This window comes from Daktulosphaira vitifoliae, unplaced genomic scaffold, assembly GCF_025091365.1.
Source record: "Daktulosphaira vitifoliae isolate Bord-2020 unplaced genomic scaffold, ASM2509136v1 Scaffold_1, whole genome shotgun sequence".
NCBI lineage: Eukaryota > Metazoa > Arthropoda > Insecta > Hemiptera > Phylloxeridae > Daktulosphaira > Daktulosphaira vitifoliae.
The window spans coordinates 27,427,468-27,444,100 of record NW_026099572.1 but is presented as its reverse complement, the minus strand read 5'-3'; the positions used below and the strand labels follow the sequence as shown (position 1 = coordinate 27,444,100).

Here is a 16,633-nt window from a genome sequence, read left to right as displayed (position 1 = left end):
AAAATAAGATTTTTGTGAAAAAATTCTATTTTATATTTTTAATTTTATAGTGCTCTACTCATTGAAAAATATATGGATCAATACAATTTTTTGTGATATATACTATTAATAAACCTGTTTCATTCGACATACTTTTTTTTGAATAAAACCATTTCCCTTTGTGTGTATATATATATTACACTTATAAATCATAAAACTTGTAATCAGGATTTAAATAAGGAAATAGGAGATCATGTAGCTTTTGGAATAATCCACCAATTTTTTAAAATTAAACACTATGTACAGATTTGCATCAAAGCGTTTTTTATGATAGTGAATTTAATCACTGTCAGATTAAATCTATACTGGTCTCAACTATGTCATACCCCCATTGTACCGCGACCCTCCCTGTGCTGGGCTTTTTCAATATGTATTTCATGTAAGGTGTTTAACTTATAAATTAAGTGTGGGAATGGCATAGAACTTCTCTATTGAATTCGCACTGATGTTCTAAAATTCTAAGATTTGGAATTGGAACTTATAAAAAAATTAAAATTTAAGTTTCCTCAATCTCAATAAGAGTAGGTCTTTTAACCATTCAATTAATATTGGGCACTGTTAATATTTATTTGTTATTTAGTTGATAAATAATAGATATTAGTTGTAAATATTGTATAAATAACGTTAATTAAAAATGAATTTAATAAATCATGAAAACATGGTTAATGTTAACTAGTATTCATATACCTAGCACATAGCTACAATATTAGAAATGTATTCCTATAATTACATTTTAAAAAACCGAAATCAAAATTTATGATTTATTACTTTATAGATATTGTATTCATAGTAATATTAATATTTATAGTTTCCTTTCCTTGTTGATTTATTCGCGTAGTGTATGTAATAATATTATACCGATTGTATTGACTTTTAAATATTGAATTTAAGTGCAGCCATGGGATTTCGAATATTAGGGCGGTACAGAGCTCATAAAATCATTGTACTAGATTTCTATAGTATTATCAATGTTTTTTTTGCACGTCGGCCAGTAGTATCATTAAGATAAATATCTTTACAGACGACCTTGACGTTAACCAAAAAGCTATCCGGTATTCAAAATGTGAAATTTGAATGCCGGATACTGTTACTTAAACAACAAATACCTCGCCCTGGTCGGACATCTTAGCTCTTGACATCTAAAAAAATAATCATGTAACCACAATTTTAACTGCCTTCATTTCAACAGATGACACTTTTTAATAAACAAACACTTCGTTATAATGAATAGTCCTTGTGTATTATCCACATATTTCGCCACTTTCTCTGCTAATAAAAGCGCACTGTACAAATAGACGAAGCAAAACGTATGATTTGTTCGGTCTTTTCACATTTAATTAAAATCCTAAAATTTACGGTAAGTGTGAAGTTCTTGCTGTTTTCTTATTTATACCCCTCAATTACCTAGTAGTCGAGTTATCGTCAAAGAAAAATGAGTGAAAACGGATGAGACAAACACTTATATTTATGGTCTCTTGATTCTCTCGTTATCTTACCGCCGTAAGTCTGGTTGTTAGACGACTATAGTTATCGGTATACATTATCGTAACTGACGCACATGTTGTGTTGTTTTTACTCGGAGAACTGTTGGATTAAGATAACTGGCGCGTTTTGTTTCAGCGAATAAATTTATTAAATTTTTTCATTTTTTACGTAATATCACGCGCTGTTATCAGACAAGTTTCAAGGAAATCAGTTTTAACACGCGAAATATTGACATAGTTTGAAAAAAAACCGACCCACTTACATGTCATCAATCGAGAACACGGAATTCATATATTATTCGTGTAGCACATCATGTAAAGCTTTATAAACGTTATGGCATTCATAAAAACTAGAAAAAAGTATTTGAATAATGTTTGTTAACGCTTTTAACGCTCCAATATTTTGTACATAAACAATATCTTTTTGATTCCGATGGAGTTCAATATTTTCTCGATTTTTATTATTTTTTTCAAATTGATAAATATCTTTTAGAGAATCGTATTTTTATTAAATTCTTTTTTGAAATATCTTATTTTGAGATTTTATTACTTTAAACGTGGTGTACATTTTATGACCAATATGACTAGTTATCTTATTAGTCGTAACACGACATATTATATAAGTTTGATGACTTCGTGCAACTGCTATTAAACTAAGTAAATAATCATTGATAGTAATTAAAAAAAAAAAAATTAATTTCATTATCATGGCATAAATTATGTTGAACTACATTATGTTAGATGTTAACCCTTTTGTATTTTACCCACAATATCTTAATTCTCATCTGACTTACTGTCAGAGTATTTTACTATAGATTTATGTTATATGTTTTTAAACTTTTATTGAAAGATTTAAATATAGTAACATTACAATTTATCGTTTTCTTTATAGGTATTAGCTTGTATTCCGGACAATTATATCCAACCCCCATCGTGGAGTTCCCCACGGGCAGAAGCCGTTCATTGCCGTCTCCGCCCATCCTATGGATATCCCGCAGGAAACACGGTAAGACATTTAAAAATAATAATTTAATTTATTGATCTCAAAATAGGCATAATTTAATACATATGCGTTTGTGCTTACGATTAACATGCATGTCTTACGGTTAATGTTTTGCTTGTGTGGTTTATATACACGTGTGACATTTGGATGTAGATTTTAAGTTAAAATTGTAACGCATTGTAGCAATATCAAGCATACATTTATGTATTTTTGTATTTAAAGACACACGTGACACATAAAACATATTAAATATTACTTTGTATTTTTAAATCTTATAATAGTGAAATATTTGAAACAAAAATATGATAAAATTTGATGACACGAGCATCAATTATCCGAACGTATGTGTCTTTATAGATTATTGAAAATTGAACTGTTAAAAAATTAAATTTTCTTCGAAATTAAAATATAAAAGATATTATGAAAACATAGATCATATAAATTATCATATATTGATGATTTTTTTTGTAGTATCAATTTAAGAGTTTTGCTATGAGATAGATAGCGTTAGCGCATTGATTTGATATAATATTATGAAATCTTGCTATTATTCATGTTAAATTTGTATTAAAAACCACTTTATTGTAGTAACACATGTGACATTTCAACGTAAAGGTCACAAAATCATATTACAAAAAATATTACATGATATAATATGATACTGTACTCACAATGTTTACAAAAAAAACTTTCTTACGTTAGAAAAACTTTAAGATTTTATTTTATTTTTCACGAACAAGAACAATCACTTGTTTTGTTTCATCTTCATACCTTATAATGTTGACTTATTCTACTAATTTGGTTTCTTTATTACTTCTAAGTGCGGACGGATGAACTCATTATGTTTTATTCTCTAAACATTTCTTGGTAACTCTCTACTTAGCTTGTTGTACTTAAACTATAGGCTACGCGCCAAAGTATTTAATTAAGATTAAGTTAATTAACTATGAGTCATAAAAACGCGAACACGATTTCATGATTCATCATGCGAACAAATTAACGACATCGATTAACTATCGTTTCCAGTTGAAACAAATATAATTTCTAACCCTAAAACTAGACATTTATTTTTATTAGTAAGTAGAAACATACTATTTCTAATTTGATTAATCAAAGAGAAATGAGGTTTACATATTTCATTGTATGACCTAGATTTCAACCAGATGGGTTCTGGAAATCCTCGATAATATCATTGTTAATAATAAAGGGTGAGTCGCTGTACAAATTCATGCTCTTCTGCTTTCAAAAAATCTAAAAGGATTATTTAATATTGTGCAAATATTAACATAATGGTTTTCGCTTTGTTCTGCGCCCGTTATGGATGTGTTTAATCCAAATGCGAGTTCAATTTCACATTAATTTAAAGTAACATAATCGACGCAACATAAAATATGTTGAGTGAGTGTTGTACTAAGTGTGTTGAGCAATTTGAACTTATATGTTTTTATCGTTCACTTTAGTGATACCCTCGATGCCAATGTACGGGAAATGCGCACTAGATAAAAAAAAAATTAATAAATAAAATCAACAGCATTATTTGTTGTGTATACAACGCTCGTGGTATATCATTAATTAAAAAGCACATAATATTATTGCGGCGCGTACAGTTTGCAACGCCTCCTCTACATTCAGTGCACATGCTTCCATCGTTCTCCTCGGCCAGAGGACACACTAACACATTGCACCGGTTGCTCTGTTCATTCATAAAAACGGCCAAACGCAATGTGAATTCTACATGTTGAGATTATTCATGTTTTTGCGCTATCTGTCGAGTAGTTATCATATCGTTATTGCTAAGTATGATGAAAGCTAGTCGGTGAAAAAAAAAAATTCTAAATCTTATCTTAGTGTTTGGTCACGCCTTAACACAATATCAACAATTTTTTTATTTTTCACGTACACTGGCTAATACATCAGTGGCCTATATAATTCTATTTAAGGCGTAATATTGCAAATCCTTTGGTACCTCTGCCCGTCACCTTCGCCGCGCCGCTTCCTCTGTTAGTACGTCAACGACCGAATAATTGTATTGTTTTAGTTACCTGTTAATTTCATCTAGCGTTCATTAGTTGTTATTAAATCGAATGGCGATTAATTTTTGAGCTCATATTCTCAAAGGTCGTGGATTAATGTTTTATTGTTTGCCATTACCCGAGTAATATTGGAGGCACTGCTAGGGATTGTCTCTGTTCCTCGTGCCAATCGTTTTAACTTTCGGCAACCCAATTTAATAATAGCGGTAACACATCAAAGGTCTATTTATTTAGGTACACCGACGTCCTATATTTTTATAACTCTCTTAAAATAGACTCTGAGTAAATAATTACCAGCATAAATAAATTAAAAGCTCGTAAAAAATAATTGTCCGTCGCGGGTTATACCGGCAAAAACACAAGTTTTCGAGGTTCAATTAAACGTAAGCCGTATGGCCAGTTGGTACCTTTCTAAGTATAGTATACGGTTATAATTATAGACTTTATTTAATCATGACATATATATTATCCATTACGAATCAAACCACTGTTATGGTCCTACCCGGGGCATTGTACGTGTTAAAATAATAATTGGGATAAAAGTAAACCTATAACTTATAATGTACCCTAAAAATAAAAATTTAATCGATTGAAACTATTATGATAAATGAAGTCAAACAAACTACCTGTGACCGCGTCTACATAATTGAGGTCTTTTCATTTATATAACCCTCGTATCATTATTTTTTATGACTGGTGTTAGTCGTTTACGCCTTATATAATTTATTATTATTATTATTATAACTAAATAATTCTTAATTATTCCAAAAGTTGTCTTTTGATTGGGAATACCTTTTGCTTATTGTGATTTTTCTCGTAAGCCAATACCATTAATTAGCGTGTTATTAGTTTTTCAATTAATTAATCCATCGCAGCAGTATTTAAACTGTATAATCGCAAGAAGTAGCATAATTAAAATTTTATATTTGATTGTTTTAAGAAATACATGCGGCTGTAATAACTGGATGAGTATTATTATAAAATATAACGTTAAATGTAAATGTTGCATGCTGTACATATTGGAGCCTACGTAAGCACTAACAGTAAGTACTTAAGTAATTAATTGACATTAATTGTTTTAATAACTACTAGCGCGTATGGCTTCAAAATGAATCATGACTTCCTAAGATAATAATGTGTAACGGATATAAAATAGCTTTTGACGACGTTATTTGATATCAATAGCTGAAAGCATCCACAGTGTCGTCGACTGCCGTTCGCCTATCGAACATTTTCAGGGCCTTGCGGTTGGGTTTCTATAGCCACGTGATTCTAATTTATTCGAGTGTGGTTTACATTACTCCCAAAAACACATTAATTAATTCTTGTTTTTCTTCAATCATCTCCCAGAGTGTGGAATGAACATTTCTGTTCGATCTCGGCGTTCACAAGGTCTGCCCAAGCGTATGTTGTTCGTAGTTGTAATTTTTTTTCTCCGATTGAGATCTATCGTCTTGACCATGTTGTCAAAAATTATAAAATTACACGACTCCATAGTGTTATTAATGTGCCTAAAAATAAACCCGTTCGTCATGTGCCAGCGCCGAGCAATAAAATGACAAAACTTTTAAATTTAGACGAAATGATCTCAGAATTTTATTGGCTCAACTCGATCGATACCGAGTCCGTGTGTGTCATAGCTATCAAATGGATTAAAGTCCATGACCTCTGAATTTTTGGCATTGTTCTCGTCCGTTTTAAAATAAAAAAAATATCGTTTGTAACTAGAGAAATAATGTAATTGTTACGTGATGAATTTTGCTGGGATAAAAAATTAATTTTCTTTTTTTACATTGACGAGTGTTTAACCTAACCCAACTCAAGTACAATTATGTAAAGTTTTCTCGTTTCGTTTTTTTTTCCTTATTTATTTCAATCTCGACGAACATTGTACATTACTAAAATGTACTGGTAGAGTTATATTAACAATACAATTTCGCTGATGATTTATTGTTGGTGGTAAACACTTGAGATCATACTTGATCGTTATTATCGAATCGTAAAATTTACTACGTTACAATGTTACCTATTGAAAATAGTATGCAATTGTTTTTGTAAGCGCAGAAACTGGTTTGCTATTATCGGTGCGAAATAACGTGCCAAAAAAAAACTAATTGCGTTCCGAGATTTTCAATGTTTTTCGTGAGAAAATAAAATATTGTGTTTCCTCCTAAAATTCTAACCGTTCGTGTGTCCAAAAACGTTCATTCATAAAACACATCGGCAACGGATATTTTAGCGCATTCGCCCACGTGCTGCACCGACACTCGTTCGGGAACACCACAACAAATATCCTAAAAAAATACTCATGCAAGATAGTGTAGATACTATAATAATACAACATTAATAATACACATAGTGGAGCTGCTGTTGCCGTGGCTGCCTTATTTGACGGCGGGTAACCCTTTCCCCCTCCCCGTCGTCATAATGTGTTACTAACATATACGCGTCCGACGCTGCCGCTGCCGCTGCCGTCGCCACCGTGACCGCCGCCGCCGCCACTGTAGCCGCTGCCGTCGCTCAGTTTGACTTCGGAATCGGTTCAGTTTGTTGCGGACGGTACGTCGCCGTACACCCATGTTAACGTTGTTTGACGACGATACAAGTATAACGATAAGTGTGTTATAATTATTTTTGTTTACCAGTGGGAAAAATAGTAATAATTATAATTGATGCCGTGTCGATATCACACTATAATTAACGAGTGCGAATAGTAAAATTTTTACCGTCTTCGCCTGTCGTTCGTTAGCACCGTTGAGTTGGGGGAGTAAGCTTATCTGAGCAACAGTGCACTTTTCGACTTTTCTCGTTCAGCGATTGTTGCTGAACCGGTACTTTCGTCCAATAAACACGGTGGCCGACGACGCGGCCGGAATTCGCAGTGCGCTTCGTTATCGCTCGGTCGACGGGACGAGGATCGACAGTGCTTGCAGCAGCCGTCGACAGCGTCGTCCGGGCGCACCGTCGGATACGGCCGGCGACAAAGCGGACGACACGATTGCGTTTTCGGGTTTTGGCAAGAAAACAAACGACGGTAACTGTGGTGGACGACAACGGCGACGGTTTTACGACCGGTTTGTTGGTATTAACAACAACAGCATCGGTGGTATTAGCGATAGCAGTAGCGGTGGCGTCGTCAGTAGCAGTAGTATCATGCACACATTCCGGTTGCCGGAGTTCCTGAAATGCGTCAAGAACTATCTGAACAAAAAAGGTAAAAACACGCTCAACCGTCGACATTGACACGTCTATATCGGTGACCACGACCAGGGGGGTTTCTCCCTAATCCCAGCTCTCTGTCTCTGTCGTAGGAACGGATGCGCTAGGTACGAGATACCGGGTCTCTCGGGTTCGAAGAATATTCAGTTTTCGGGTATTTTTTTCCATGTCTGACAGCAATATTTATTTACAATGAAATGGTAAAATGAGTACTATTGGTACGCATACTGAAATCGACCACATCCGAGTGGTTTGTAAACTTATCCGATGAACGTAACATATCACAACCATAGTATTATTATGTAAACACAGCAATTATAATTAATGATCGTTTTACGCGCCTAAATAATCCTTAACTATTATAATTAGCGGCATGGTGTTGTTGTCGCCTTGTGGTGTGCGTGTGTGACAACGACAGTGCGACAACATGACGCATACGATTAACATAAGTGAACGAAACAGCTGTAAAAATTATGGAACTTTAATCGATCCACCCTCTGACTGCGCCTATGCGATCTTATTCATAATACTATTATTTTTGTCTTGCGGGATGTCGTCTAAACGGTGGTAGTCGACACCGCGTGTTTTATTATTAGTCAGTCATTTTTCTATGTATTTTATAAATACTAAATGATATTCCGATCACGTTGAAAGTACACACGTTCGGACTACTCGTACACAACGTCGTGGCCCGACAAAATAATAAACAATTACTACACTCTGGCCACGGACAAATCGTTGTCGTGATCTTTTGTCTGGGAAATAAATCTCCGCGGGATAGACGTGTCCTAACAAATTTCCGGATTCGGGTCACCGTCACTTGGACGGTTTTTGTCGTCTGGTTCCGAACTAAAATTGCACGCTATATTTTGCCGGGTAAGTCGTGTGAAGTTTGAACGCATTCGTTTTTTCCTACATAATTTTTTACCGGGGAATTGATTGAATATATCGTGTCGAGACCCCGGCGGGCAATGCGAAGGGTATCTAGTAAGCCCGTCCCCTCTTCCGAGACGTAATACCGGTGCTATGTGCATAAATACGATAAAAAAAATAATCGTATAATAATCGTTAATGCAATAGTTGGACGATAAACTACTTATTAGTGGGAAATAACACGCGTGCCACTTAATACTCCTCCGACTGACGGTGTGCCTTCGCATAAATAATACACTATTTACGCTTGTTTAGTGTTCCAAGGACGTTTGTTGCTTTTTATCCGTTTATTTTGTTTATTTTTTATTATTTTCTCTCTTGTTGAGGTCGACTTGATAATATAACGCGAGCGCCACTCTGCAATGTTTACTTGGCCGACCCTTTTGTTGTCGGCGGCGACGACTTGCCAACTTTCGTGCCGTTTACTTAACGCGACGAACCGGCTCAGGGTACTCAAATCGCAATCCGCCCTGCACATAATAATCATTTAAGTAATCGTTTTTCAATTCATATGACTAGTTCGGACGTCAGTAATTTCCGGAAACGCCATTAACTTTTAAATGAACGTTTTTGTTCTTAATGAGAAAATTGACGCACTGCAACGAGTGCGGTAGAAACTGGTAACTAGTGTCGGTAACGTATTAAGTGTTGATTGTTTTTGTGTCGATGAATTGTTTTACCGCTGTCGAGGTGATAACGAAGTACCTAGAAAACATCGATTGCCGACTTGTTTTTTTCCGTTGTCAAAAACATAATAACAATAACACACAGTTAGCACGGTGATAACGCGCACGGGTATTTCATTACTCCGGCACCGAGATGAGTACAAGACGAGTCGGTCAGTTTTTTTTTTGCGCGCAATTCGTTGTTATTATATTTGATGTTATATCGTTGTAATGGACCGTTGGCTTTTTGGAACTTATCGGTCGCGTTTAGTTGCACCGGAGTAATTACGAAGGAATATGGGTGTCATATCCTCCGCATTACAAAATAATTATATGGCGATGATTCAATTTCTTTTTATGTTTGTCCCAAGACGAGTTGAAATCGAACGAGTCCTACCTTCGAGTACAAAACGAAATGATAACAATAATAAAAGCTAATTTTAAAATGAAGTAGCGTACGAGGGATTTGTAGTCAACTAAGGAAACGGTATAGTAATAGATTTTCATGAGACTATGGCGTGTAAGCGCAGGTATCGTTCGAAATGGCAAACCCTAAAATAATTAAATGTAAATCTCATATTTTCCTGGGGATTTTTATAAAATCATAATACCTTGTTTTTTTACGCGTATGATGGAACATGCAATGTCGCCGCCGCGTTATAGTTTTCACAAATCCGTTTTTAATAAGAGCGAGGTCCGGTTTAAATGGCTTCTTTATATTAGTGTAGAATATTTACGCGTTAAATATTGTTTTTATTATGTAATAGAATTCACAGAACGGCGGCTGTATATTGTAAACACTAAACGGAAATCATTTCTTGGGCTACATGTGCGTTGTGGACCTTTTACGAGGGTTGCTGTAATAAGAGCGTTTTATCTCTACCTACCCGCTTCTTAGGGCGTTAAAGTCTCACGTGCGCAAAACGGCTCCAATAACATAATAAATAATAATTCAACACGTCTGTTTTGTTCGACTACAAGGTCATTGTTCACCCCTTAAGTCCAAATATAATAAGATAAAAAATAGTGGCACGATTCGTGCTACTCAAAACTGATTACACCGAGTTCGGGTCGTTTTCGGCGGATGTTGAGTCGGTCCGCTTTTACACCTTCGTCGACGCAATTTATTATTATTTTTTTAAATTATCACGCCTACACTAAAAACCTGATATCGGCCCGCTTGTTTCCCACTAATCCAAAGCTACTTCATTGCAACCGCTTTGGATAATATCGTCAAATAGGATTGTTGTGCGTTTTGCGTACCGATGGCTGTTGTTACAAGTTGTTTACAATGATAATAATGTGCCACCGTCGGTGCGGTTGTTTTCCTCTACTGACTGGCGCGCGGTATATTACAACGATAAACGGTCCATTAATAATATAACGTGAATTCGATTTGTTCTCGGCACCGCAGTACAACAGATAACCCCACAAAACGTCCATTGAGTAATTATTGATACTTCGACGATTACACCGCGGAAACGAGTTTTCCACGACTAATGTCGTCGATTACTCGGCACGCATCCGCGTTTTAATTGCAAATGGAATTGCGCCCGGGAAGGGATTGATGTTCGACTATTCCCTCGATCTGATGACGATTGCCGCCGCCGAGAGGTAGACGGACGAATGCAGGGCCGCCGCCGCCGCCAATGACCTTATTATTTTGCTCGTCAAATCAATTTTTCCCTGCATCGCTATCTTTTTTAATTGAAGAAAGTCTTCAGCTATTTAATTCTTACTACTATTCATTCCAGTGCCGTCTTTGAGACCCGTCGCACGTGTTTCCAGTGTTCCTAGATGTGGTCCTGTCTACTGACAACTGTGACACTACATCTTTATGAAAGCGAGCTTTGTGCATGTTGTTTTTTTTCAAAATTCTCGAAAATGAAGTCTTAGGTTTTGTATAAACTCTTGAGTATCACGAGCAGCTTTTTTAATCGTTAAAAAAACTTTAGTGGTAAACGGTTTTGTCTTAACTAGTTAAAACGTCGTGTGATGATCCTCGGGAGTTTCGAGCGAATCACAAGACCCGTTTTGTTGTTGTTATCAATATAATAAAAACTGTCTGGGTAATAAGTTCTCTGAACTCGGAAGTTTGACTTGTTTGGGTAATATTTTTTTTACAAATAGTCTTCGTCATATTGGCAAGGAAATAGTCGTCGGATGACCATATGTTGACAAAACGCGGTCGCAGCCTATTCACGTGTGTTGACATGTGAATAATATTGTAAACTAAACGCCTCGTATGGGCAACGAGTAAACAACAAGCAGCAGACGATTAAGTTTCCATAATAAATCGCATGGGAAAAAAAACACCTAGCCGTCGTCGAGTCTGCTATTACAATAACGAAAATACGTTTGAGTTTTGCCGATTCGGCGCAGGTTAAATACTTAGGTTGTCGTCATTGTGTGCAGTAATAAAACACATTACGAATACCGTTGGCATCGCATAATGTAAAGAAACATCGTCGACTGAATTTCAATATGACCAGCGACCATATTCACGAACACTCTTCCCCGTCTTATTGTTCAATTTCAGTTTTAGAATCCAATTTTAGAATATTGCCGTTGTATAAAAAATATCGTTGTGATTCGGTTAGCTATACATTTACATAGATTGTCTTATTAATAACAGAAACCCAGTCGAAAGACTCGGTTTTTAAAGTAATCGAGAAACTTAACATTTCCCAGACGCCTTTTCCTTATTTTAAGTGTAAATCAACGAGTACTTAATCTAAACGGTTCAACAGTCACTCTGAGTAATAATATTTTAAATATTTAAGATATGAATTTAAGAAATCAATTAAATGTTACTTGAAATCGTTTTTTAGACGATATGATGAATTGTTATTATTTTCAAGATAATGATTAGTATTTCATAAGAATTATCGTCTGAGATAAATAATTGTATATATATGTATTTTTTTTTTTAATTGCCATTTCACCAGTAGTTAAATGAATCGAGACCTTTTTTTGAGGCATTATGTTTGCATTGATAGTGAGACTGTCAGATAAGTAGAACAGTACTCGTTGATGATATTTAACAGTATAATAGATGGTGACGTCATTTATTGTCTGTGTTTATTATTCTACTTGATATACAAAATATGTTATGTAGTAAATGTTTATTATCGCACTTTTAACCTTACGGCCGTTATTGTTCTTTTTGCAAGAAGGTGGAAACTATTAGTTGATCTACTGATTAATGGTCCGTGCTTAGTAACACCAATGTACAGTACGTCTGATAGCCAAGAGAATAATGAGAAGACGGAAAGGTAAAACAGCTTGTGTTTCGTCAATACTCGTGCAATTTTAACGTGATGCAAAACTCTTGAATTCGAATTAACTTGGGTTTTTGTTCGCGAATTTGCCACTTATGTGTAAAATAATTGATTGTAGGATCAAATAGGTCCTAGTTAAATAAACTATGGATGCTCCGTGTATTCGACGTCTAGTGTTTAAATTTACATTTTTCTTCTATGAATAAATCAAGAACCTGATTTTAGTTAAAGCATATTCAAAGGCGAATGACACTTGCATATGAACTTCCCAATTGGAATAGATATTGCTAAAAGAATCGTGTTTAGGTCTATCTGATTATTAATTTTTTATAAACAGTTTTTTGACGATTCAATAATGAATAAAAAAAAAAAAATAGGCAAAACTGATAGATTAAAAATTACACATGTAAATTGTGAGGAATTTAGGACATAGTTCAATTGAAATGAGTCTACCGAGGGGCGTAGGTTATGCGTAAGATCGCTTCCAATATAAATCCGATTACAGTGGCATAGTGTTAAGATAAGGTCACACAGTGGAATGAGTGTAAGATAACAGTTTTTTAATTACTATCGCACCTTAACAGAATTTAAGTCGTCTTAGTGTGCCCTCGTCGGAAATGTTTGTCGTTAGTCCAAAGGTAATCATATTGTAGAGTTGCGCAACATCGTGTACGGGTTGGTAAAAAAAAGGAGAACGCATACTACTAACATGAAACGTTGTGAGAATCAAACTTTCAATTTTTATCGTTATTAGGCAACACATTTTTTTATTTTTGAATATTCTANGTACGGGTTGGTAAAAAAAAGGAGAACGCATACTAACATGAAACGTTGTGAGAATCAAACTTTCAATTTTTATCGTTATTAGGCAACACATTTTTTTATTTTTGAATATTCTACAAATTCAGCGTAATATTTGATTATACCAGTTCGACATTTGAACCAAATTACAAAGAAAATGTTCGGTTCAAAAATCGGACAGTTGGAATATCACTAATATTTAATGACCCCCCGTACCGTGTGTCCATTGCAATCATGAACGCTTATAAACCGAAAACGCTACGGTAGGTGTCATTTAGTTGAAAATGTGTCGCTAGGAAGTTACCGTGCCCCATACGATCGCCTTTGTCGCTTGCTCGTTCCACCGGCTCAGTGTTATTGTGTTGGCAAATTTGGCAATTTTCAATTGGCTAGAAAATATTCCTAGAGAAGGAGTCGACTTTACGGTTATTGACAATCGGTTCGCGCGCACTCATAAATGATCAACGCATCCGACCGGTGTCTATACACATTGTAGCAATCAGTCGTTTCTCTGAGGTTGTTTTGTTCTAATCATGTCTCTCGGTCAATGTTACTACACCGCTTTTTGGCCGGCACTACAGTTTCGGCCCTCCTCCATTCGCGCCGCTGATGTAATTTAAAATGTAAATAACATAATATCTATGCGAAAGTGTTATTGTTCTACGTTATTGTTGCCCGTGCTGGTGATTATGAATCGCGTGCTAACTTTTTTTTTTACAACGTAGAAGTCCAAAGCGGAAACACCGTCGTCATTTCGGCGGTCAAAGTCTAAACTCATTATACAAGGTGATTTTTTCAACGTTAGCCACTCGATTTCTCTTAAAATTATGTTAGGTAGATTATTTTTGTTTTCAGTTTCATGTATTTCAATAGTTTTCAGTCTATCCCTTTCACATTATTAGGGAGTCAATTTTATTATTATTTTTAGGCAACTCGCATATGAGCTCATAAAATAGAAAACGAGAATGGTCGCCAACAACTTTCCAAAAATTACTTCGGAAGTAATTACTATTTTTTAATATAAACTGGAGGTGAGGCGCGGGTATAACAACATTTTTTCATTAAACGTATTTTGGCCGCACTCCTCTCGCCTATGTATTAAAATAGTAGTTATTTCCGAATTATTGCTATTCGAGGAACGATTTTAACATTTTGGCTATAATTATTGGAAAAAAATCAAAGAGAAATGATAATTGTATGAAGATTTTTTAGCGTTGTCTGTCAGATTTGCGACACACCGTATATGTTTCTAATATTATCTTGTCACAATATATTCCCTGTTAAGTTGACGTGCCAAGTCCGTGGGCGGTTTTGTACACATGCACTGGGCTTTGGGTAATCCTTTATGCACACGCTTTACATGCGTGATCGGTTGTCGAACAAGATTATTTTTATTTGTACGTCTTCGTTTGGTGAAAACTCACGTGAAATATCGCTTAGCTTCGGGGTGTACTACCCGAAATGGATTGCAACACTACTAAACATTACACTTGCTGTGTGTTGGTCTGGTGCACACTAGTTAATTATCGTATCCGGAATCGGACGCTCGTTTTGACCGGTCGCTGTTCGGACCTTGGACTCGATTGGTATACAAATTTTAAAACAAATTGTATTATCGTGTGTTAATTAATTTCAAAGGCCGAGAAAACGGCGTCGCGGAACCTGTTTAATGTTTTCATTAACGTTACTTTTTGTTTTGAATTTGGAAACTAGTCTTCTTCTTTTTTGTTCAAATAAAATATATATATATATATATATATGCATAGCTTTAAACGTCACAAATTCCTAGGTACATTAGGTGAAACCCATTAGCAGTGGAATTTTTTATGACCTGAACGAATTTCCATACACTGGCTTATAACGTAACTAGTTTTTGATGTACTACAATAAGATTATTTAACTTAATGTCTATAGTTTTCGCTCAAGTTTCTAGTGAATTCTTAGAACCACAACAGCATTGTTAAACATCTCGATCGATTTTTCACAGTCTCCTCTAAAATCAACTGTTTAATCTGATGAACTTTTTGAGTTGCATGGCCTGTAGGGAAAATATGTTAACCGATTTTCGCGAATACGATGGTCACTGACATCAAATTTTTCTTCAGTGCGATACTCACTGATCAATTGTGATCGCACAAATAAATCCAACTTGTAGACGAGGGATGGGTGGAGTGTTAAATAGTAAACACACGTGCTTCTTTTATTACATGACTATTCGGATCATAAAGTTTACTGAAAAAAAAAACAAAACTTAGGCTACTATTCAGTTTATTGGCAAGGTAAAATATTATACACGTTGGCGCAAACCATATAAAACTGTAATTAAATTTAAAACAAAAGTCTACATACATGTACAGGACGTTTGATTTATCGTTGATCACTAGATTTCTTTTAAAATATCAATAATTTTGAGAATTTTTTATTTATTTATTTAAGTAATATTTATTTATCGAATTTTAAATGGTTAAACACTTTTTATGCCCATTCCTTGTTTACTATAAGTGTATCAACTTAATCTATTTAAATGATAACATACATATTTGTCAATGGATTAAACTTTAGGAAATTATCAAATTAAGAAAATGATTTGTTGTCGATAACAACTTTTAAACCAGTATTTTGCAAGTTAAAACATTTTTAAGTATTAATTCGAGGTAAATATAGGTTAAGTTTTTTTTATCATTTCTCTCCCGCGTTTCTCTTCACACCCAAGTTTAAAAATATTCGAAACTCCCGAAATACTGTTTCAAAAGTTGCTATCGACAAACCTTGTTTTAGTTAGATTGTTTGTTATTGTAAAAACTAGTTTTATATGTTACCATCTAAAAAGAATTAAGCTGGTACTTTTATAAGGAGAATGGAATGAACATAAAAATTATTTAACTATTAAAAATTCCAAAATAAATGATTTTAAACAAAATCAATAAAAGTTTATTAAAAACTCTCATTATATTAAGAGAAATTTAGTGGTCAGCGATAAATCGATCATGGTGTATATTATATAGAATGTTCAGTAAAGAAAAATATTTCTATTGTTCTCATTGTTTGTAACAATTGACCCGTTTCTTTCTTTTTGGACACCCTGTAAATGAATACATGCACATCGTATTGTTGCTCCGTTGATTTAAGGTTTTCCAACTTGTGATCGATTTTATACGGCTGAATAATTAAAACA

General features: G+C 34.6%; 1 protein-coding gene across 2 annotated transcripts in view; it reads left to right on the top strand.

Moving 5' to 3' along the window:
- Positions 1-7,088: 7,088 nt before the first annotated feature.
- LOC126903287 (dual 3',5'-cyclic-AMP and -GMP phosphodiesterase 11-like) overlaps positions 7,089-16,633 on the top strand; it is a 33,063-nt gene continuing 23,518 nt past the window's right edge. For both annotated transcript variants that reach the window (XM_050681406.1, XM_050681397.1), the window contains exon 1: positions 7,089-7,773. The gene's annotated coding sequence lies outside the window, so the exon portion shown is untranslated. The remainder of the gene's footprint in view (positions 7,774-16,633) is intronic.